Source organism: Pristiophorus japonicus, chromosome 9 (assembly GCF_044704955.1).
Source record: "Pristiophorus japonicus isolate sPriJap1 chromosome 9, sPriJap1.hap1, whole genome shotgun sequence".
Classification (NCBI taxonomy): domain Eukaryota; kingdom Metazoa; phylum Chordata; class Chondrichthyes; family Pristiophoridae; genus Pristiophorus; species Pristiophorus japonicus.
The window spans coordinates 107,179,851-107,203,763 of record NC_091985.1 but is presented as its reverse complement, the minus strand read 5'-3'; the positions used below and the strand labels follow the sequence as shown (position 1 = coordinate 107,203,763).

At 45.9% G+C, this 23,913-nt stretch overlaps 1 protein-coding gene and 4 pseudogenes across 1 annotated transcript in view; 3 read left to right on the top strand and 2 right to left on the bottom strand.

Moving 5' to 3' along the window:
* LOC139273164 (rho guanine nucleotide exchange factor TIAM2-like) overlaps positions 1-19,282 on the bottom strand; it is a 418,212-nt gene extending 398,930 nt beyond the window's left edge. The window contains exon 1 of the mRNA XM_070889673.1: positions 19,200-19,282. The gene's annotated coding sequence lies outside the window, so the exon portion shown is untranslated. The remainder of the gene's footprint in view (positions 1-19,199) is intronic.
* On the top strand, positions 7,698-7,930 carry LOC139274272 (U2 spliceosomal RNA; annotated as a pseudogene).
* On the top strand, positions 8,079-8,310 carry LOC139274298 (U2 spliceosomal RNA; annotated as a pseudogene).
* Positions 8,429-8,531, bottom strand: LOC139274255 (U2 spliceosomal RNA; annotated as a pseudogene).
* Positions 8,498-8,626, top strand: LOC139274292 (U2 spliceosomal RNA; annotated as a pseudogene).
* Positions 19,283-23,913: the final 4,631 nt, after the last annotated feature.

Genomic DNA, 23,913 nt, shown 5'->3' with positions numbered 1-23,913 from the left:
AATTACTCAAGTGTAATTACTATACGTTTAATACTTTCATAGACCATTTCTAGTATGTATTGAATAATCAGGACTATTCGTCACACAGAACTGGTTACAAACAGCTTCAAAATGCAGTAAAAGCTTAGAAATGGGGAAATCAATAGGCACCACAAACATTACTGAAGGATTTAAGACACTTGAACAAACACAGATTTTGAGATCATATTTAAATATTCACATACCTGTTATGATCTTAGGGCTTTAACTGTACAAATTTTTTTTTATCTGGCTTAAGTGTAAGTATTTTGTTGCTTTCAGTTAGAAGTGCTACACAAGGGTATAAATTGAAAATATCAAACATCAGATATAGGGGTTGAAATTGCCCCTTTTTATAGCCCCGTTAGTGCTTACGTGGTGGGGGGGGGGGCACACTAATGGGCCACAAAACAGTTTTCACCCAGGGGAAGGGGGACACTACCGCCTCATGGGAAATTGCAGAGCCCACCCTGCCGCACAACCGGTGATGATATCATCGCCGTGCGCAGCAACCCCTCACCGACCCATGGGGGAAATTGCGGTTAAGTTGTAATACATTTTAGTGTAGAATAATTGAATGCATGAGCACCACAAGCTCTTTCTCTCCCCAAACAACTAGTGGGAGCATTCCTCTGAAGTACCTACAGGAGCAGTGAAATGCAAATATTAAAAAAAAGAATATTTTACTTTTCCACCTCAACTATCGGAGAGTCAAACTGGTTTTACATGCATGTCACGACAGACAACAATGCTTGTACAAAATCTTGGATCATTTTGACTTTGTTAAATAAGACAAACTTTGGGCTATGTACCAACTTTAAATCAGCTTTTATTAAGTGGATTTGTTAAAAGTAACGAGCTGATCTCCTGTGAACATGCACATGGAGAGTAAAAAGATCAAGTGTAGTGGTCAGGATTAGACGGCAGAGATAACTTGACCAGGGCATAGAGACAAAATTCAGTTCCTATTATAAATTCCTATGTCCACATTCAGAATGAAAACCACCTAATTAAGCTTGGCACACAATTACCCTCTCCTGCCACTACCACCAAGAGGGTGGAATTAAAGCACAAGTTTACTTGGGCAGTTACTATTATAGATAAATACATTGGAATTTATAATTAAAAACCAAAAGTATATGCAGACAAAAGATTATTAGCTAGTTGATAGTACGATCATTGTTTGGCACCTTTACCTGTACCTCCCTACTCTATTAAAAGAACTGGAAAACAATGAGGGAAACAAATCCGATCCTTAATTGTTTTAGCCTCATGGCGAGTGTAATTTTAAGAGCTCATATTAAGAAATGAAAATTTACACTTGGGAAAGCAGCACCAAAATCTTCACGGCCGTTGGCAGTGCACTGCCTCTTCTATTCATTACATGCAGTGAAATTATTTCTTGCAACTGAACTTCAAGGAATGTGACAATAAACACAAATATTATATACGCCCGAGATAGGTCGCAGGCAGCTTTCCATATAAGGTGAAAAATGTGCTCATGCTGCTCATGAAATATTTAGGTATTGCAGTCAGGTCATTTATCCCCAAGTTCAAACTATTTTTTAAAAACTGTATTGTAGTGAGGTTTTAAAAAATATCAGATGACATTACCGTCACACCACTTCTAATTCAGGAATCGATGAAAGTAGGATTTTTAAAAAAACTATATAATAATAATAATAATAATAATAATTCGGTTTAAATCCTGGCTAATAAGTGCCAAGAATGAAACCCATAAAATATAAATAATTGCCATCAAAATGATCCTGATCCTCATTTAAAAGTGACCCATGTTAGAGGTTCAGAATAACTGCAGAATTCAGCACAAATGTTCAGCAGTAAACTGGAGCATTTAATTCCTTTGAACTGCAGCACAGATTTATGAAAATCAAGCTTCTCATGTGGAGGTGTCAGAAACCCTTTGATGAAATATTAACCATATGCCACCTACATAGTATAAAACGGGCCAAAGACAGAGATACAGATCCACTGTTTACCTATATATACACACAATTTCTACATTTCAGTCATTAATTCCAAATAAAATGGAGTGAGGTTAGATTGTGGAAGTTGGTGTAATTTTATTCAGGTTTCTGAATTTAAGACAACTGACACAACTAACATTACAGTGCCAGCTTTACCCCTCTGCCATCACCCTCAATTGCACAACTTTTACTGCATTGTCCGACGTCAGGTCATGGAAGAATCAGAACTTTCTCCAGCTCAGCAGTGGACAGCCCTCAGATTATTTGCTCACAAGCCATTCTTTTCTCCTTCCATTCCTTGTTCAGGCTGGAGCCAATGGGGTGAAAACTGGAAACAGTGCTCTGTTTGACTGATGAGATTCGAACCCCATATCCAGGTTGCCTATATCCAATCCTGAAACATTCCCCACTGCCGTCCTCACCTCAGTCCCATCTCCTCTGAAACTATCATTCACATCTTTGGTGCCGTCAGACTCAACTTCTCCAAGTTTCCCCTTGCTGACCCACGACCTCCATCCTAAACAAGCTGTCCTGTACCTAGTCATACTCACTATCACCTCTGTCCTCGCAAACCTCCACGAGTCTGGAGAGGTGGGGGAAGAGAGCGAGTCTGCCCGGGGAGGGGAGGGGGGGAGGGGGAAGAGTCCGCGGGGCAAGAGAGTCCACGGAGGGGGGGGGGGGGGGGCAGGAGTCCACGGAGGGGGGGGGGGGGGCAGGAGTCCACGGAGGGGGGGGGGGGGGGGCAGGAGTCCTCGGAGGGGGGGGGGGGGGCAGGAGTCCACAGAGGGGGGGGGGGGCAGGAGTCCACAGAGGGGGGGGGGGCAGGAGTCCACGGAGGGGGAGGGGGGGGCAGGAGTCCACGGAGGGGGAGGGGGGGCAGGAGTCCACGGAGGGGGGGGGGGCAGGAGTCCACGGAGGGGGGGGGGCAGGAGTCCACGGAGGGGGGGGGGCAGGAGTCCACGGAGGGGGGGGGGCAGGAGTCCACGGAGGGGGGGGGGCAGGAGTCCACGGAGGGGGGGGGGCAGGAGTCCACGGAGGGGGGGGGCAGGAGTCCACGGAGGGGGGGGGGCAGGAGTCCACGGAGGGGGGGGGGGCAGGAGTCCACGGAGGGGGGGGGGCAGGAGTCCACGGAGGGGGGGGGGCAGGAGTCCACGGAGGGGGGGGGGCAGGAGTCCACGGAGGGGGGGGGGCAGGAGTCCACGGAGGGGGGGGGGCAGGAGTCCACGGAGGGGGGGGGGCAGGAGTCCACGGAGGGGGGGGGGCAGGAGTCCACGGAGGGGGGGGGGGCAGGAGTCCACGGAGGGGGGGGGGCAGGAGTCCACGGAGGGGGGGGGGCAGGAGTCCACGGAGGGGGGGGGGCAGGAGTCCACGGAGGGGGGGGGGCAGGAGTCCACGGAGGGGGGGGGGCAGGAGTCCACGGAGGGGGGGGGGCAGGAGTCCACGGAGGGGGGGGGGCAGGAGTCCACGGAGGGGGGGGGGCAGGAGTCCACGGAGGGGGGGGGGCAGGAGTCCACGGAGGGGGGGGGGCAGGAGTCCACGGAGGGGGGGGGGCAGGAGTCCACGGAGGGGGGGGGGCAGGAGTCCACGGAGGGGGGGGGCAGGAGTCCACGGAGGGGGGGGGCAGGAGTCCACGGAGGGGGGGGGGCAGGAGTCCACGGAGGGGGGGGGGCAGGAGTCCACGGAGGGGGGGGGGCAGGAGTCCACGGAGGGGGGGGGGGCAGGAGTCCACGGAGGGGGGGGGGCAGGAGTCCACGGAGGGGGGGGGGCAGGAGTCCACGGAGGGGGGGGGGCAGGAGTCCACGGAGGGGGGGGGGGCAGGAGTCCACGGAGGGGGGGGGGCAGGAGTCCACGGAGGGGGGGGGCAGGAGTCCACGGAGGGGGGGGGGGCAGGAGTCCACGGAGGGGGGGGGGCAGGAGTCCACGGAGGGGGGGGGGCAGGAGTCCACGGAGGGGGGGGGGCAGGAGTCCACGGAGGGGGGGGGGGGCAGGAGTCCACGGAGGGGGCGGGGGGCAGGAGTCCACGGAGGGGGGGGGGGCAGGAGTCCACGGAGGGGGGGGGGGCAGGAGTCCACGGAGGGGGGGGGCAGGAGTCCACGGAGGGGGGGGGCAGGAGTCCACGGAGGGGAGGGGGGCAGGAGTCCACGGAGGGGAGGGGGGCAGGAGTCCACGGAGGGGGGGGGGGCAGGAGTCCACGGAGGGGGGGGGGGCAGGAGTCCGAGGGGGGGGGGGGGCAGGAGTCCGAGGGGGGGGGGGGGCAGGAGTCCACGGAGGGGGGGGGGGCAGGAGTCCACGGAGGGGGGGGGGGGCAGGAGTCCACGGAGGGGGGGGGGGCAGGAGTCCACGGAGGGGGGGGGGGCAGGAGAGAGGCTGCGGGGCGGGGGAAGCAGAAGAAGAGAGTCTGCCGGGGGGGAAAGAGAGAGAGTTTGGGTTTCACACACACAGCCAGTATGACCAGATAATTCAAATGCAAGTGTGAAAATACAACAGTGAAGAGTCCCTGAAAATTGAGGCATTAAAAGGAACAAAATGACATTAACTCAGGTGGAGTGCACAGAATTATGCAAATGGTTGAAAACTAGGTGCTTGCTGAAGTGATTGGATTAGCCAGCCCCTCCAACTAGCCTGCTAGCTGGATGTACTTGGATTGGTACTGCTAACCAGGGTGGATTGTCAAATGTGACTGAGCATAATGAGGCTAATTTTAGAAATGATGGAAGACAGTCATTAGTCTTCATTACCAAGGTAAACCTTCCAGAACTCATTAGAGTTTAAAATGAGTACATGAAACCTCTGACCTCTGCCATTACATGGACAGACTGATCAACCCCAATGTCAACTTAAGAGACATAATTAACATTTATCATCTTTAGCAACCTGAATAGTGAGCAAGGTAGCTGGAGAAAAACTCCACATTTCTTTACCCTTATTTGGTAAACTAATGGTTTTAATTTCAGGTGAGTTTTGTTTGATTTATAATCCTCTGAAAATTCAAGCTTCAGATGCTGCTTTCTGTGCTGGCCTGTGATTGACATTTCTGTGGGTTAAATCTGTACTGGTCAGATAAATCCTCCTGTTCTCTCCTCCCTCCCCCACCACTCCCAAGCCCACAGACAAGGGATTACACTGCCCTCTGACAGGAACCAAGCCTGAACAATACTGGAGCATGAACTTTGCTCAGGCATTTAAATGGGAATCTATCTGATTTGTGAGAATTTAACGAGATGGCACTTGAAAATGTTTTAATTGCAGGAAGAGTCAAGTCGATTCAAAGTCTTTCCACTATTGATCAACAATGGGTCTGAATACATCAAACCTTTCTATATCTATTTAATTGCAGGTACTTCAAGCAACTAAATTATTTTTACAGACTAGTTTTCCTCAGAACTAATTTTATTTAGAGTTCCAAGTATTTTATACTCAAATGTATTTTTAGTTTGCACTTTTAAAACTCAAGTTGTACACTGCTGCATTGTGCATTCTTTCCCCAGATCACATCAGAGCAAGTCTTGCAACCATAGTCTCAGTGGAATCCTTGGAGGCTAATGTCGTAAAAATGAATCAAAATATATACAAAAGTGGACAACATAGAGTAATCCCAATTCAGATGTAAACAATGTCAGAGTGTAACAATCAGTAGCAGAAAGAATTTAAAATCTGGACAGATGAAACTCAATTTAGTCTAGACTAATCTTATTATACTGACCTGCACAAGAATGTTAATTGAGTATTTTTTTTTAATAAAACATCTTGGGGATCAATCAGGAATGTAATGATGTTTTAAAATGACAAACACACAACAGCATTACTGCCTGGAGCCCCGCTGGTTAATGCAAGGCCCAGGGGCAGCACTGTCTTCAGGGACCAGTTGCAGGATGTGTGCAATATTGTGGTCTTGAGAAGGGAGGAATTTTGTTGTTTTTCTAGATATGTTGTTAATGGGATTATTGGATAAATTCATTAGCACCAAAGTAGGACAGCTGTTTTTTGTCGTCTTGGGTTTGTTCTTGCATTTCATTTTAAATGATTAATTTCCAATTCTTCAGCTGCCCAGAGTGATAAGAGCATTTCTGCCAGCACACCTTCCACAATCCGTCAAGATAAAATGGTCTTTAATCTTTGAATAAGCCACCCCTTCTGTTGTTGAATGGATGAATTCTGAACTTTTCCCACGTGCTTTTCTAACTTCTCAGTCTGAATGGAATTAACAACACTGAAGGCCTTAGCGAAGGTGCAGAAAAGATTTACAAGAATGGTTCCAAGGATGAGGAACTTCAGTTACATGGATAGATTGGGGAAGCTGGGGTTGTTCTCCTTAGAGCACAAAAAGTTGAGAGGAGATTTGATAGGTGTTCAAAATCATGAGGGGTCTAGACAGAGTAGATAGAGAGAAACTGTTCCCATTGGCGCAAAGGTCGAGAACCAGAGGACACAGATTTAAGGTGATTGGCAGAAGAACCAAAGGTGACCTGAGGAAAATGTTTTTTTTAAACACAGGAAGTGGTTAGGATCTGGAATGCACTGTCTGAGAGGCTGGTGGAGGCAGATTCAATCGTGGCTTTCAAAAGGGAATTGGATAAGTACCTAAAGGAAAAACATGTGCTTGACAGGGGAGTGGGACTAGCTGAAATGCTCTTGCAGAGAGCCAGCACTGGCTCGACAGGCTGAATGGCCTCCTTTCTGTGCTGTAATCATTCTATGATTCTATGACCTGTGCTAGAAAGCTGGTTTACATAATCAGGTAAAGACAGGATCTGGCTCAGTTGTATCATCAAAAAGCCTGTGAACAATTGGTCAAGATGCACATTTAAGGAACAAAAACATAGGTAAAGTACCAGGGAGCTGTTGGTGCCTATGGAACCAAACCACACTAAGAGCAAATTCAAAGGAGGGAAGAACATTATGGGAGAGAAAAAAAATAAAAAATTGATTGAAAGAATATATTCTAGATTAATTTGTAGTGTCCCACCTACAACCATGGAATGGGGTGATCATCATGGAATGATACAGGGTCCACAGCATCCTGCCTTTCCAGTTGCAGGAAAATGCACTGTGGCAGGTTGTAAATTGCTTTCAGTGTTATCAATGCTGCTATAATAATATTTAAGTTATACATACATACCCTATCTTGTTTTCTGTAAGCACCACAGCTTCTTTATATTTTTACATTGCAACAGGCATCTTAATGGCCCAGGACACTATAATTCAAATAATCCAAAGTGAAAAGTTAACAGTACAACTGAATCTCTGCAAGATAAAGTTTTCTTTCCACAACTGACTGCTCACTGCATGCCAAAGCTTTCCTGCAGTACTGGTTGTTTTATTCGCCATGGTGCTCTGGTAGCCCAAAGCCTTTTCTTTATTCTTTACCGAAGAAAAAACAAACCCATCCACATTTGCATATTCTAATCTTTGAGGCCAAGACCAAATGTTCTAAGAGCATAGGCCTCATGTTAAACAGAAATAATTGCAAAATACATTCTTCCGTACACTTCAGGACTAGTATACACTTTATTGCATTTGTGATGGAAACATTATAGATTATGATATATTTTGCTCTTCACCCAAAGGTGTCAAGTAGTATTTGTGCACCAGTTACTTTTCCAACTGGCCAATCACTGCAAAATTAGGCAATAAGCACCAACAAGTTATGCAATAATAGAATCAAAAAAAAATAATAATAATAATAATAGAATCGCTTCTCGGCCTTTTGGCTAAGATCATGCGTAACTGACCTGACCAGCCACCATGACCTCCGGGTGGTTTCTCCCTGGTCAGGAAGGTATATGCTTGCTTTTTTGGAAACAGGAGGTGGGTGGGGTGGCTTGACCCATCCACCTCCACGGAGGTGTGTGGGGTGGCTTGACCCATCCACCTCCATGGCACGAGCCTGGTATTGCAGTACTTCCAGGAACGGTGCAGTGGCTCTAGGCCTTTTGGCTGAGAGCATTGGCGCAGAGTGATCCTTGGCATGTGCAAGGTGACCTCTGGCGTTTGTGATTTGACAAAGAATTGGAACGATTGGCTACGAATTTATAATAAAAAAATAAATTAAAAGAATTTAAAAAAAATCTTATCGCTTCTCGGCCTTTTGGCTGGGATCATGCGTAACTGACCTGACCAGCCACCATGACCTCCGGGTGGTTTCTCCCTGGTCAGGAAGGTATATGCTTGCTTTTTTGGAAACAGGAGGTGGGTGGGGTGGCTTGACCCATCCACCTCCACAGAGGTGTGTGGGTGGCTTGACCCATCCACCTCCATGGCACGAACCTGGTATTGCAGTACTTCCAGGAACGGTGCAGTGGCTCTAGGCCTTTTGGCTAAGAGCATTGGCGCAGAGTGATCCTTGGCGTGTGCAAGGTGACCTCTGGCGTTTGTGATTTGACAAAGAATTGGAACGATTGGCTACGAATTTAAAAAAAAAAAAAAAATAATAGAATCTTATATAATATTTGGTCCCCATAGGGGATATTAAACTGATAAGAACAGATACTACACTTGATCTTAGCCAAAAGGCCAAGAAGTGATTGTTTTTTGGAACAGGGAGATGGAACAGGGGCTTGCTCCGTCCACTCCACGCACCGACCTGGTATTGCAGTGTTTCCAGGAACGGTGCAGCTTCCCCTCTCGGCCTTTTGGCCAAGATCAAGTGTAAATAGCGCAAAGTGATCTTTGGCGCTGGAGTTGATCTGACAAGAATGGAAAAAAAAAAAATAATAATAATAGAATCTTATAGCACAGAAGGAGGCCATTTGGAAAATCGTGTCAATGTCGGCTCTTTGAAAGAGCTACCGAATTAGTCCCACTCCCCTGCTCTTTCCCCTTAGCTCTGTAATTTTCTCCCCTTTGAATATTTATCCAATTCCCCTTTGAAAGTTACTATTGAATTTGCTTCCACTACCCTTTCAAGTACGACAACCCAGATCTTAACTCACTGAGGGTCATCACAATTGTGCTTTCCAATAGGAGTCACTGAATAAAGCTTAAGTATGGGAACTCTAACAACCTCTATAAAAGCCCCTGTCACAACCCTAATTGAGATCATATGTCATTTTGACACATCTTTGAAATAAATAATTTCTTGGGTTAGTTTGGTTCAGTGGTAGCACTCTTGCCTCAGAGTCACAAGGTCATGTATTCAAGCCCCACTCCAGAGATTTCAGGCAAATCCAGTGTGATACTGAAGGAATGCTGCAATTTTGGACCTGCCATCTTTCAGATGAAACTTTAAACTGAGGTCCCGTCTACCCTCTCATGCTGTCAGCAGGGGAGATCTCCCGGCGTCCTAGGCAACATTTATCCCTCAATCAACAGATATCTAGTCATTTATCACTTGTTTTTTGTGGGACCTTGCTGTGTGCAAGTGGATATTTCCCTACATTACAACAGAAAGTACTTGACTGGTTCTGTCCCTTGTTACAACATACTGAGTACTGAGGTCATTAAAGGCGCTATATAAATGCAAGTTCTTTCTATATGACTGACACATTTATTGCCTGTTCCTCTTTCAAAGTAACTTTAAGAGTCAGTCATATAATGCAAGACTGATTACAGCTAGGCCAGACTGGATGGGGGGTGACAGGTTCCCTTCCCTGATTTGGAACCAGCTGGACTTTTTACAAGTTTGGCAGTTCCAGTCTGGCCATTGTTTTTTTCTGATGCCAGCCCTAAAATTATTACATTTATTGAATTCAATTTCATAGCTTGCCATATGGTACGATTTGAACTCAGAACCTCTAAGTTGCTAGCCCAGTACCATAAACATGGATAAAGGGGAACCAGTGGATGTGGTGTATTTGGACTTCCAGAAGGCAATGGACAAGGTGCCACATAAAAAGTTACTGCACAAGATAAAAATTCATGGGGTTGTGGGTAATATATTAGCATGGAAAGAGGATTGGCTAACGGACAGAAAACAGAGAGTAGGGATAAATGATTCATTCTCTGGTTGGCAACCTGTAACTAGTGGGGTGCTACTGGGGATCAGTGCTGGGACCCCAATTATTTGCAATCTATATTAACGACTTGGAAGAAGGGACTGCGTATAACGTAACCAAGTTTGCTGACGATACAAAGATGGGAGGAAAAGCAATGTGTGAGGAGGACACACAAAATCTGCAAAAGGACATAGACAGGCTAAGTGAGTGGGCAAATATTTGGCAGATGGAGTATAATGTTGGAAAGTGTGAGGTCATGCACTTTGGCAGAAAAATATCGAAGAGCAAGTTATTATTTAAATGGAGAAAGATTGCAAAGTGCCGCAGTACAGTGGGACCTGGGGGTACTTGTGCATGAAACACAAAATGATAGTATGCAGGTACAGCAAGTGATCAGGAAAGCCAATGATATCTTGGCCTTTATTGCAAAGGGGATGGAATATAAAAGCGGGGAAGTCTTACTACAGCTATATAAGGTATTGGTGCGGCCACACCTGGAATACTGCGTGCAGTTTTGGTTTCCATATTTACGAAAGGATATACTTGCTTTGGAGGCAGTTCGGAGAAGGTTCACTAGGTTGATTCCGGGGATGAAGGGGTTGACTTATGAGGAAAGGTTGAGTAGATTGGACCTTTACTCATTGGAATTCAGAAGAATGAGAGGTGATCTTATCGAAACGTATAAGATTATGAGGGGGCTTGACAAGGTGGATGCAGAAAGGATGTTTCCACTGATGGGGGAAACTAGAACTAGAGGGCATGATCTTAGAATAAGGGGCCGCCCATTTAAAACAGAGATGAAGAGAAATTTCTTCTCTGAGGGTTGTAAATCTGTGGAATTCGCTGCCTCAGAGAGCCGTGGACATTGAATAAATTTAATAATGAGCTGGGACATTGAATAAATTTAAGACAGAAATAGACAGTTTCTTAAACGATAAGGGGTTATGGGGAGTGGGCGGGGAAGTAGAGCTGAGTCCATGATCAGATCAGCCATGATCTTATTGAATGGCGGAGCAGGCTCAAGGGGCTGTTTGGCCTACTCTTGTTCCTATTTCTTATGTTCTTATAACATTACACTATTGTACTCACACATGCCGAACCACAGGTTTATAATTATAGATCGAAAAATGTGTTTTGAACCCACACTTAAAAAGAAACTACAGTACAATTTTGCAAGCCAAAGATGAACCGTTTTGTCTTTTGATTAAAAATGCAGGAGGAATGTACAGAAAGAGTACAATCACATTTCAGCAATACATTATACTTTAGATCAACAATTTGGGGCGAAAGGAAAAGGTGCTGGAAATTGACATTCCTGAAAAAAGGGGAAAAATTCTCCAGGCCTCAAAACATTTATCTGGACTGAATGAAAATTGATTTGATTGAAGTGCTTTTACTCACAGCTACCCGTCACAATACACACATTGATAGCAGAATTTTGTCAGCTTCCAATTGTCCCTGCTGGGTGCGACAAACCACTCAAAAAATAATGAGCGAACCACACAACCAATAAGAGTCAGCTTCCTCTGCTGATCCCCGCAAACTCATTCCTTGCAGTCTGTGGCTATACTCTATTCAGCACTAGGCTTTATGAGTGGTTTTCCTCAGGCATTTCTTCGTATCATTAATGTTTTTCTCCCATTTAGAAATTAAGCCATGCTCATGCTACTTTACCAAGGCTAAACCTGTGTGTGTGGAATGAAGGAACTATGGCTGTATGTTCCTGCCCAAGGTCTCTATGCCTATCCTGAAAACCACATGGACATGGGCAGAAACAGCTGGGTGAGGAATACTACACAAGCCATTGTTAAAACTCCCTCAGCAGTGAATAGGTTATATAATTCTGTGCAATTAATGTTTAAAAAGCAAAGCATTAAGCAAGCATAGCATTTCTTTTAGCAGCTGACAGAGGTATTGGCAAGAGGAGGGATGAAAGAATGTGAACCAGGAATAATAGAACATAATAAAATGTTAATTGTGCAGGTTCCTTCTGGTATTAAAAATTACTTTAATCACATTGAGTTTTCTAAGCAGATAACAGGGCTATTGTGGTTTATGTACACCTTGCGTGATGGATGCATCACAAATTCCTTCAAGGCGATTAAAATTAATTGCATTTCTCCCTCGCGTAAATGGGCTTGATGGTTCAGCCGATGTCAACTTATTTACGTAAATCAAATACCAGCCCAAGTGCCTGAGGGAAAAAGTTAAATGGAGGCAAGACGCTTCCCTAAAGAGAATAATTTAATAAATAAATCAGAAGTGAACAGGGAGTAATGGGTTGGATCTTTAGCAAGAGTATTAGGACATGCATTCACATCTGCATTTATCTGCACAAGGATTTCCCCATTCCAGCTCTGTGGATGTATGGAAATATTAGGCAGAGGCCAGGTGCTTCCTCACTTGGAGAGGGAAAACATTTGAAGGCCAATCTACTCGATATCTCCAGCGATATTGAGGGAGGTGCAGAACTTTCCACCCGATTTGTCCTCTCTGCTGAGGAAGGCAAACATGGAGTAGCAAAGCACAGAATGCAGGTCAACTTGTTGCAATCTTATTCATAAAGGTCCCTAACTAAATTTCACTGGGGCACTAAAGGAATAAAAAGATGACATAAAATGGGGAAAATTGAATATTTATTGCATTTCTATGTATTAAGCAATTATGAAATTATATTCTGGTTATAAATGTTAAATATCGTGCACATGTAGCATACAGGGAGTAATGTACAGGGGAGTTGTGTACAGGCCACCAAATAGTAGTAGTGAGGTTGGGGATAGCATCAAACAAGAAATAAGGGAGGTGCGCAATAAAGGTACAGCAGTAATCATGGGTGACTTTAATCTACATATTGATTGGGCTAACCTAACTGGTAGCAATGCAGTGGAGGAGGATTTCCTGGAGTGTATTAGGGATGATTTTCTGGACCAATATGTTGAGGAACCAACCAGAGAGCTGGCCATCCAAAACTGGGTGATGTATAATGAGGAGGGACTAATTAGCAATCTTGTTGTGCGAGGCCCCTTGGGGGAAGAGTGACCATAATATGGTAGAATTCTTTATTAAGATGGAGAGTGACACAGTTAACTCGGAAACTAGGGTCCTGAACTTAAGGAAAGGTAACTTCGACGGTATGAGGTGTGAATTGGCTAGAATAGACTGGCAAAGGATAATTAAAGGTTTGACGGTGGATAAGCAATGACAAACATTTAAAGATCACATGGATGAACTTCAGCAATTGTACATCCCTGTCTGGAGTAAAAATAAAACAGGGAAGGTGGCTCAACCATGGCTATCAAGGGAAATTAAGGATAGTGTTCAAGCCAAGGAAGAGGCATATAAATTGGCTAAAAAAAAACCTGAGGACTGGAAGAAATTTAAAATTCAACAGAGGAGGACTAAGGGTTAATTAAGAGGGGGAAAATAGAGTACGAGAGGATGCTAGCAGGGAACATAAAAACTGACTGCAAAAGCTTCTATAAATACGTGAAGAGAAAAAGATTAGTGACGACAAACGTAGGTTCCTTGCTGTCATATTCAGGTGAATTTATAATGGGGAACAAAGAAATGGCAGACCAATTGAACCAATACTTTGGTTCTGTCTTCAAGAAGGAAGACACAAATAACCTTCCGAATAACCTAACCTAGGGGTCAGTGGGTCTAGTGAGAAGGAGGAACCGAAGGATATCCTTATTAGGCGGGAAATTGTGTTAGGGAAGTTGATGGGATTGAAGGCCGATAAATCCCCAGGGCCTCATAGTCTGCATCCCAGAGAACTTAAGGAAGTGGCCCTAGAAATAGTGGATGCATTGGTGATCATTTTCCAACAGTCTATAAACTCTGGATCAGTTCCTATGGACTGGAGGGTAGCAAAAGTAACACCACTTTTTAAAAAAGGGAGAGAAAACGGGTAATTATAGAACGGTTAGCCTGACATCAGTAGTGGGGAAAATGTTGGAATCAATCATTAAGGATGAAATAGCAGCGCATTTGGAAAGCAGTGACAGGATCGGTCCAAGTCAGCATGGATTTATGAAGGGGAAATCATGCTTGACGAATCTTCTGGAATTTTGTGAGGATGTAACTAGCAGAGTGGACAAGGGAGAACCAGTGGATGTGGTGTATTTGGACTTTCAAAAGGCTTTTGACAAGGACCCGCACAAGAGATTGGTGTGCAAAATCAAAGCGCATGGTATTGGGGGTAATGTATTGACGTGGATAGAGAACTTGTTGGCAGACAGGAAGCAGAGAGTCGGGATAAACGGGTCCTTTTCAGAATGGCAGGCAGTGACTACTGGAGTGCCACAGGGCTCAGTGCTGGGACCCCAGCTCTTTACAATATACATTAACGATTTAGATGAACGAATTGAGTGTAATATCTCCAAGTTTGCAAATGACACTAAACTGGGTGGCGGTGTGAGCTGTGAGGAGGACGCTAAGAGGTTGCAGGTTGACTTGGATAGATTAGGTGAGTGGGCAAATGTATGGCAGATGCAGTATAATGTGGATAAATGTGAGGTTATCCATTTTGGGGGCAAAAACACAAAGGCAGAATATTATCTGAATGGTGGCAGATTAGGAAACGGGGAGGTGCAACGAGACCTCGGTGTCATGGTTCATCAGTCACTGAAAGTCGGCATGCAGGCAAATGGTATGTTGGCCTTCATAGCTAGGGGATTTGAGTATAGGAGCAGGGAGGTCTTACTGTAGTTGTACAGGGACTTAGTGAGTCCTCACCTGGAATATTGTGTTCAGTTTTGGTCTCCTAATCTGAGGAAGGACGTTCTTGCTATTGAGGGAGTGCAGCGAAGGTTCACCAGACTGATTCCTGGGATGGCTGGATTGTCATATGAGGAGAGACTCGATCAACTGGGGCTTTATTCACTGGAGTTTAGAAGGAGAGGGGATCTCATAGAAACGTATAAGATTCTGACGGGACTGGACAGGTTAGATGCGGGAAGAATGTTCCCGATGTTGGGGAAGTCCATAACCAGGGGACATAGCCTTAGGATAAGGGGTAGGCCATTTAGGACTGAGATGAGGAGAAACTTCTTCAGAGAGTTGTTAACCTGTGGAATTCCCTGCCACAGAGAGTCGTTGATGTTTCATTGGATATATTTAAGAGGGAGTTAGATATGCCCCTTACGGCTAAGGGGATCAAGGGGTATGGAGAAAAAGCAGGAAAGGGGTACTGAAGGAATGATCAGCCATGATCTTATTGAATGGCGGTGCAGGCTCGAAGGGCCAAATGGCCTACTCCTGCACCTATTTTCTATATTTCAGATATCACACAGAACAAACAAATTTATTGCAAATGCTCCGTTAGCTTTATCGAGATCACAATGAATCAGACATCTTAATATTCAATTCTCCCTACATCACAAAACATTTTTAACTGTTCTCTGATGATAAACGACTCATGGTCCTATGTTTATTGTCATTCCATTCCTCCTCTTGCTCCCCCCCACCCCCCACAAGGTTACATTAAACACAGAGTTTTGCAGGGAATACAAATCAAGCAGGATAGAACTCTCCTTCTTGCTTGTACGGCAGGTGACATTACATGTGAACAAACTCATCTGTTTACATTGGTCATTGTTAGGCAATCTGGTCAGAAAAGATACAACACTGGGTTTACATCACCACAGATTTTAGCATCTCCCGGGTAGATCGTGAAACACTAGCCCCACATCCAGACATCATCATTCTTTTAATGTTGTTAGTTTGCCACTGGATGGCAGATGGAATTGACATGTTTGGAAGATGGGCAGGAAGCAACTTCACTGGAACATTAGAAAGTATTACCCTAATCTGGTAGTAATGACCAAAATTTGTTTTATTGAGTTTGAAGACCTAAAAGATCTCCAAGAACATAATTTTGCTATGTTGAGACATGAAAAACCATACATCGTTTAAGCATGTTGGCATTTCAATGCCAAATGAAACAGAAGTTCATGATGCAAGACTGCTTTCAGGACTCTTACGACAGAAATTAAGCTAAAAAAAAAAAATCTAGCTACACAACAGCAATTTGTAATTGTGGGGTTCAAAGAAACCTCTACCAAAGACAAAAACAAATGTTGAAGTTCATTCCACTTCCATCCAAATTTTTGTTCAATGAATATTGGTATAACATTGCTGCAGAGATATTTTTTTCTTCAATCCCAGTTATGTTTTATCTTGCTTCTCTTGATCATCTCATCCTGGATATAGTTCCACAGCCTTCAAATAACTCACCTAAGCAGGTACTATTCATGCCAGCTATATAGGGACAACCAATCTTATAACAACATAAGAACATAAGAAATAGAAACAGGAGTAGGCCATATGGCCCCTCGAGCCTGCTCCACCATTCAATAAGATCATGGACTCAGCTCCACTTCCCTGCCCGCTCCCCATAATCCCTTATCTCCTTATCATTTAAGAAACTGTCTATTTCTGTCTTAAATTTATTCAATGTCCCAGCTTCCAAAGCTCTCTGAGGCAGCGAATTCCACAGATGTACAACCCTCTGAAAGAAGAAATTTCTCCTCATCTCTATTTAAAATAGGCGGCCCCTTATTCTAAGATCATCAGTTCTAGTCTCCCCCATCACTCTGCATCCACCTTGTCAAGCCCCCTCATAATCTTATACGTTTATACTTTGATAAGATTACATCTCATTCTTCTGAATTCCAATGAGTAGAGGCCCAACCTACTCAACGTTTTCTCATAAGAAGTCAACCCCCTCATCTCTGGAATCAACTTAGTGAACCTTCTCTGAACTGCATCCAAAGCAAGTATATCCTTCCATAAACATGGAAACCAAAACTGCACACAGTATTCCAGGTGTGCCTCACCAATACCCTGTATAACTGTAGCAAGACTTCCCTGCTTTTATACTCCATCCCCTTTGCAATAAAGGCCTAGATTCCATTGGCCTTCCTGATCACTTGCTGTACCTGCATACTATCCTTTTGTGATTCATGCACAAGTACCCCCAGGTCCCGCTGTACTGCAGCACTTGATGCTGTCCTCACCCAACATGTATACCTGATCATTTTCCAGCAGGAGAATCATTGGTTGGTAAAGAGAAATCTTAACCAGATCATTCTTTTCCCTGTGCTGTTGGGCCCTGGATAAAGCATATCTGAAGTACTGTGTGCAGTTCAGCACAGGGTATCCGAGGAAGAACTTGGAAGGAATGCAGCACAGACTCACTAGAATGTTACCAGGACTCCAAGGGATAAATTATGAGGAGAGATTACATAAATTGGGCTGTATTCCCTGGAATATAGGTGGTTATGGAGGATTGATTGAGATTTTTAGGATTTTGAAAGGAATTGATAGGGTAGATAAGGAGAATTTTTTTCTGCTAGTGGGGTTGTCTAGAATAAAAGGGAAATAACCTTAAAATCAAAGACAGGCCATTCAGGAGAGCAGTTAGAAAACACTTCTTCAAGCAATGGGTCAAAGTATGGAACTCTCCCACAAAAAGCAATAGATGCTAGCTCAGTTAGTAATTTTAAAATTTGTGATCAATAGATTTTTTGCTAGAGAAAGGTATAAAAGTATATGGAGCCAAGACTGGTGGGTGAAGTTAAGATACAGATCATTGAATGGCAGACAGGCTCGAGGGGCTGAATGGCCTACTCCTATTCCTACAGCACTGAAGCCAATTGTTATGCCCCAGTGGCTGAGATCAGCTAACTCAGCATAAATTGGGCATTGAACACAAAATTGCCCTGGTCCATATGGTTCAGTAATGCACCGCAGTGTGTATTCAGACACGGAGTCCCAAACCGTTCCTTTCATTCTCTGCTTCAGGTGAGGTGTTCAGGGGACTAGAATGCACAATCCTTCTTACCCACCCCCAGCATAACTCTAAATATATACAACTGCAGGTTTTTAAATGCGAACAGACTCCCCAATCAATGACGGGGTAAGACTTGTCTGCAGCTTTATGTCGAGAACGATCTTATTTGGGGCCAATATAAGCTGCAATTATCTGACGCAAAGTCCTGAGCCGTTAGGTGAGTCACCGTGATAAAATTCAAAACAAAAATATTCGTTGAAATGGCTAAACTATTTGAACTGTTTTAAATCTGAAGCTTTAGAAGAGTCGCTTCGCAGTACTGAATTTCAACAAGCTAGGCAATCTACTGCTAAACAGGGAAGGATGGATCTGAAACAGAGAATGCCACTTGACACCTTTGATTATTTTTTTTTAAAAAGTACAACCACGGCAAATATAGCGTTTAAAGTTCAGACTACCACTTAAGAAATCCCGAAACTGCATGCTGGTTAGATCTTTCCTACAGCACTCAAGGCTATAATATAGATCTAATTGGAATAATGTGTCCTGATGTACTGCCACGTTCTTCTGGGAGGAGGAATTTCCTCTGGGCACGCACCGTGCAGACAGCTGTCATTACATGACTGTCCTTGGCTCCAACCCCTCCAATTTTCTCCATTCCTGCACTTTCAAAAACACACACACACACAGGCTCTGTTCAACCGGTTTCCTTCCGTCTTTTTTTCATTCCACTTATTCACAACTCAGTCAAAACAGGGCGAGGGGTGGGGGCAAAAGAGTTTAACAGGTTGGGAAAACTGGCTTTGGACATTCCAAACATCACAAAATGTAACGCAAGAAACAAACTGCACTGATGAATAGATAATGTTTGACACTTCTGGAAACACCAACACCCGCAATTCTCATTAAAAATGTACAGGAGAGGGTTTTTAGCTCATCGGCCCGTCAATTTGCAAAGACATAATTCTGGATATGAAAATGCTCAAGTTGCAGGGAGTGCCTCCCATCCCCCACCCCCGGTGCCCAAAGCCAGCGCTCCTGCCCCAGGTAACGCCACGGCTTGCCGCTACTTTCACCGCTCGCTCTCCCGCCTGAAGCACGGGCTGCCCTTCCATTACACGCCGGGCCGCGAATCCGGGTGGAGGACCGAGAGGAGGGGGATCCGAGGCTAGCATCCACTTGGGAGACTCTCCCCAACACAACACAAAACACAAAGCGGCTGGAGCCCAGCTCCATTCACTGGCAAGGACCGTCGTCACTTTAAATGATCCAGGCTTTCTGACAAACAATGCGCTATCAAAAAGTTTGAGAGGGGGGGGGGGGGGGGAAACAATGTACAACTTCCAGAGGGGCCGAGAGCTCGGCATCAGACGGGAAAGGAGCCCCAGAGCAGCACAAAGGCAGCTTTTGAAAGAAGCAAAGTGGTGCAAGGGTCCGCAGGAGCAGGTCCGGAGTCAAACTTACCGGCTGCTGAAAGAAACTTGTTGCTCGCACACCTTGAGGGGAGGAAAACATGAACGCCGTCCTTTGCTTTCATGCAGCGGTGACACACATGCCCGGTTCACAGGGCAGTGAGTGTGGCCAGCCTGACTTCCAGCCCAAACTTCACCCACCCCGCCCGCCAGCCAACAATCAGCGCACCGCTGCCCCGGCACGCGAGCGCAAGCCCACACGCTCATTGGTGGCTCGGCGCTGTCCGTCAGCCAATCCGCCGCTCCCATTCGCTAATTCCCCCCCATCCCCGCCCTCACTGCGCGCAACGTCACTCGCTCGGAGCTGCACCAGAGTTTTCACTGGAGTGAGATATAACTGATACTTCACTGATACAGAGTTTCAAATCAATAGTGACTCATTGTATCTTGCAAACACTGGCCGAATCAAACTTACTGAATGCTACGATCACTATTTTCTCACGTTTTTTGTTGTCTGGATCTCTCCTGTGTCTCTACCCCACCCTCCCATTTTGACATTCTTTTGTCCTTTTATATTTGTGCATTCTCTCACTGATGATCGTTTATATAATCTAACATTATCATCGAACAATTTGCAAGTCATTTACCCAACTAACTACATCTTTGTGATTGGTTTATCTTTTGATTCTCTCCCATTCCCTCCCCCATTTCCATTCTTCAAGCCCGATGAATTGTCCTAAACTGTCTTAACTCTTCACAGACCTGCTCTGTATTTCCAACATTTACTGTTTTTTTTCAGATTTAGACCCCATATTCTATTCATCACAAAGACTCCCTATTTTCACCTCCATTGCATCAACTGCTTCCACCGCATCTGCCTCTAAAACGCTTATTCGTGCCTTTGTCACCTCTCTTGGCTATTCCAATGCTCTCCTAGTCCACCGTAAACTTCAGATCTTCCAAAATTCTGCTGCCTGTATCCTAAGTCCTTGATGAAAAAATTTGGTTCCTAGTCCCCCAATGCCTCAAATTTGAAATGCTCATCCCCATGTTTAAATCCCTCCATGGCCTCGTCCCTGCCTATCTCTGCAACTTCCCAAACCCAAATTTTCCCGTCCTCTGACTCTAGCCTCTTGTACATCCCACCATTGGCAGCCATGCCCTCAGCTACTGAGACTGCATGCTCTGGAATTCCTGCCCCTAAACCCCTTCATATCTTTCTCTTTTATTTCAGATTTCCAGCATCCACAGTATTTTGACTTTTTAAAATTCATTAATGGGATCTGGGCGTCGCTGGTGTTGTGTATCTGTAAAGCATGCACTCCCATGTTCCACCACCAGGGAGCTCATCCCCTCAAGTCCCAAGGGATCCCAGCATCCCTTGGGAGTACTGTATATAAGCCGGCCCCTAAGGCCTGTTCCTCACCCTGGAGTGTCTTATTAAAAACTGAGGTCACTGTTACTTTAACCTCCCTGTGTGCAGCCTCATCTGTGATATGAACACAATAACTGGCCACAAGTATACGAACCCAACGCAAAGATGCAGAAAACTGTGGGCATCCTGGAGAAGTTCTCGGGGGGTGAGGACTGGGAACCATATGTTGAACGGCTAGACTAGTACTTTGTAGCCAACGAGCTGGACGGAGAAGGAAGCACTGCAAAAAGGAGAGCAGTCCTTCTCACAGTCTACGGGGCACCGACCTACAGCCTCATGAAGAATCTTCTGGCTCCGGTGAAACCCACAGATAAGTCATATGAGGAGCTGTGTACACTGGTTCGGGAGCATCTTAACCCGAGGGAGAGCGTGCTGATGGCGAGGTATCGGTTCTACACGTGCCAATGGTCAGGAAGTGGTGAGCTATGTCGCCGAGCTAAGGCGACTTGCAGGACAATGTGAGTTTGATGGCGACCTGGAGCAAATGCTCAGAGACTTTTTTGTACTGGGCATTGGCCATGAGACCATCCTATGAAAACGTTTGACTGTACAGACACCAACCCTCATTAAGGCCATTGCGATAGCACAGGCATTTATGTCCACCAGTGATAACACCAAACAAATCTCTCAGCACACAAGTGCTAGCAATGTTCATAAATTAACTGGAACTGTGTTTGCGAGCAGAAATGTACAAGGCAGAACCCACGAGTCTGTAACTGCCAGCAGGCCTCAGGTGACCCAGATGACTCAGAGCCCCCAACAAAGGATGAATGCAAGGCAATTCACACCTTGTTGGCATTGTGGAGGCTTCCATTCAGCCTATTAATGCTGCTTCAAAGGGTATGTTTGCAAGAGCTGTGGAACAATGGGGCACCTCCAACGAGCTTGCAAATGAGCTGCAAGCTCTGCAAAACCTGCTAACCACCATGTGGCAGAGGAAGATCAGTCCATGGTGGATCAAAGCAATTTTGAACCTCAGAGAGAGGAGGCAGATGCTGAAGTACACGGAGTGCACACATTTTCAACGAAATGTCCACCTATAATGCTAAATGTAAAATTGAATGGCTTACCCATAGCCATGGAACTGGACACTGGCGCTAGCCAATCCATCATGAGTAAAAAGATGTTTGAGAGACTGTGGTGCAACAAGACATTAAAACCAGCCCTGAGCCCCATCCACACGAAACTGAGAATGTACACCAAAGAACTTATCACTGTCCTGGGCAGTGCCATGGTCAAGGTCACCTACGAAGGCACGGTGCATGAACTGCCACTCTGGATTGTCCTGGGTAATGGCCCCACACTGCTTGGAAGGAGCTGGCTGGGCAAAATCCGCTCGAACTGGGATGATATCCGAGCGCTATCACATGTCGATGAGGCCTCATGTACCCAGGTTCTTAACAAATTTCCTTCCCTCTTTGAGCCAGGCATTGGAAACTTTTCCGGGGTGAAGGTGCAGATCCACTTGGTCCCAGAGGCACAACCCATTCACCACAAGGCGCAAGCGGTACCTCACATGATGAGGGAGAGAGTGGAAATCGAGCTGGACAGGCTGCAATGCGAGGGCATCATCTCCCCAGTGGAATTCAGCGAGTGGGCCAGCCCGATTGTTCCAGTACTCAAAAGTGATGGCACGGTCAGGATTTGCGGCGATTATAAAGTAACTATTAATCGTTTCTCGCTACAAGACCAATACCCGCTACCTAAGGCAGACGACCTATTTGCGACGCTGGCAGGAGGCAAGATGTTCACCAAGCTCAACCTGACTTCGGCCTACATGACGCAGGAGCTGGAGGAGTCTTCGAAGGGCCTCATCTGCATCAACACGCACAAGGGACTGTTCATCTACAACAGATGCTCCTTTGGAATTCGGTCGGCTGCAGCGATCTTCCAGAGAAACATGGAGAGCCTACTCAAGTCGGTACCACACACGGTGGCCTTTCAGGACGACATATTGGTCACGGGTCGGGATACCGCCGAGCACCTACAAAACCTGGAGGAGGTCCTCCAGCGACTGGATCGCGTAGGGCTGTGGCTGAAGATGTCGAAATGCGTCTTCATGGCAACAGAAGTGGAGTTTTTGGGGAGAAAGATCACGACGGACGGCATTTGGCCCACAGACGCCAAGACAGAGGTTTCAGGAATGTGCCCAGGCCACAGAAAGTCACGGAGCTGCAGTCGTTCCTGGGACTCCTCAACTATTTTGGTAACTTCCTACCGGGGTTAAGCACCCTTTTAGAGCCCCGACATGTGTTATTGCACAAATTTGAGAACTGGGTATGGGGAAAAAAACAAGTAATTGCTTTTGAGAAAGCCAGAAACATTTTATGCTCCAACAAGCTGCTTGTATTGTATAACCCGTGTAAAGGACTTGTGCCAGCATGTGACGCGTCATCGTATGGAGTCGGGTGTGTATTACAACAAGCTAACGTTGCGGGGAAGTTGCAACCTGTCGCCTATGCTTCCAGGAGCTTGTATTATGCCGAGAGGGCCTGCAGCATGATTGAGAAAGAGGCATTAGCATGTGTGTTCCGGGTAAAGAAAATGCATCAGTACCTGTTTGGCCTCAAATTTGAGCTGGAAACCGATCACAAGCCCCTCACTTCCCTGTTCGCTAAAAACAAGGGGATAAATACTAATGCCTCAGCCCGCATACAAAGGTGGGCACTTGCGCTATCAGCATATAACTATACCATCCGCCACAGGCCAGGCACCGAGAACTGTGCGGATGCTCTCAGTCAGCTACCATTGCCCACCACGTGGGTGGAAATGGCGCAGTCTGCAAACTTGTTGATGGTGGCGCAGCCTGCAGACTTGTTGATGGTCATGGAAGCGTTTGAAAATGATAAATCACCTGTCACGGCCCGCCAAATTAGGACTTGGACCAGCCAAGATCCTCTGCTGTTCCTAGTAAAAAACTGTGCACTGCATGGAAGCTGGGCGAGCATCCCCATTGAAATGCAAGAGCCAATCAAGCCGTTCCAGCGGCAAAAGGACGAGCTGTCCATTCAGGCAGACTGCCTGTTGTGGGGTAACCGCGTAGTGCTACCAAAAAAGGGCAGGAAGACGTTCATCTTGGATCTCCACAGCACACACCCAGGTATAATAATGATGAAAGTGATAGCCAGATCCCACGTGTGGTGGCCCGGTATCGACTCTGACTTCGAGTCCTGTGTACGGCAATGCAGTGTATGTGCTCAGTTGAGCAACGCGCCCAGAGAGGCACCACTAAGTTTGTGGTCCTGGCCCTCCAGACCATGGTCAAGGATCCATGTTGACTATGCGGGCCTGTTTCTCGATAAAATGTTCCTGGTGCTGGTGGATGCTTTTT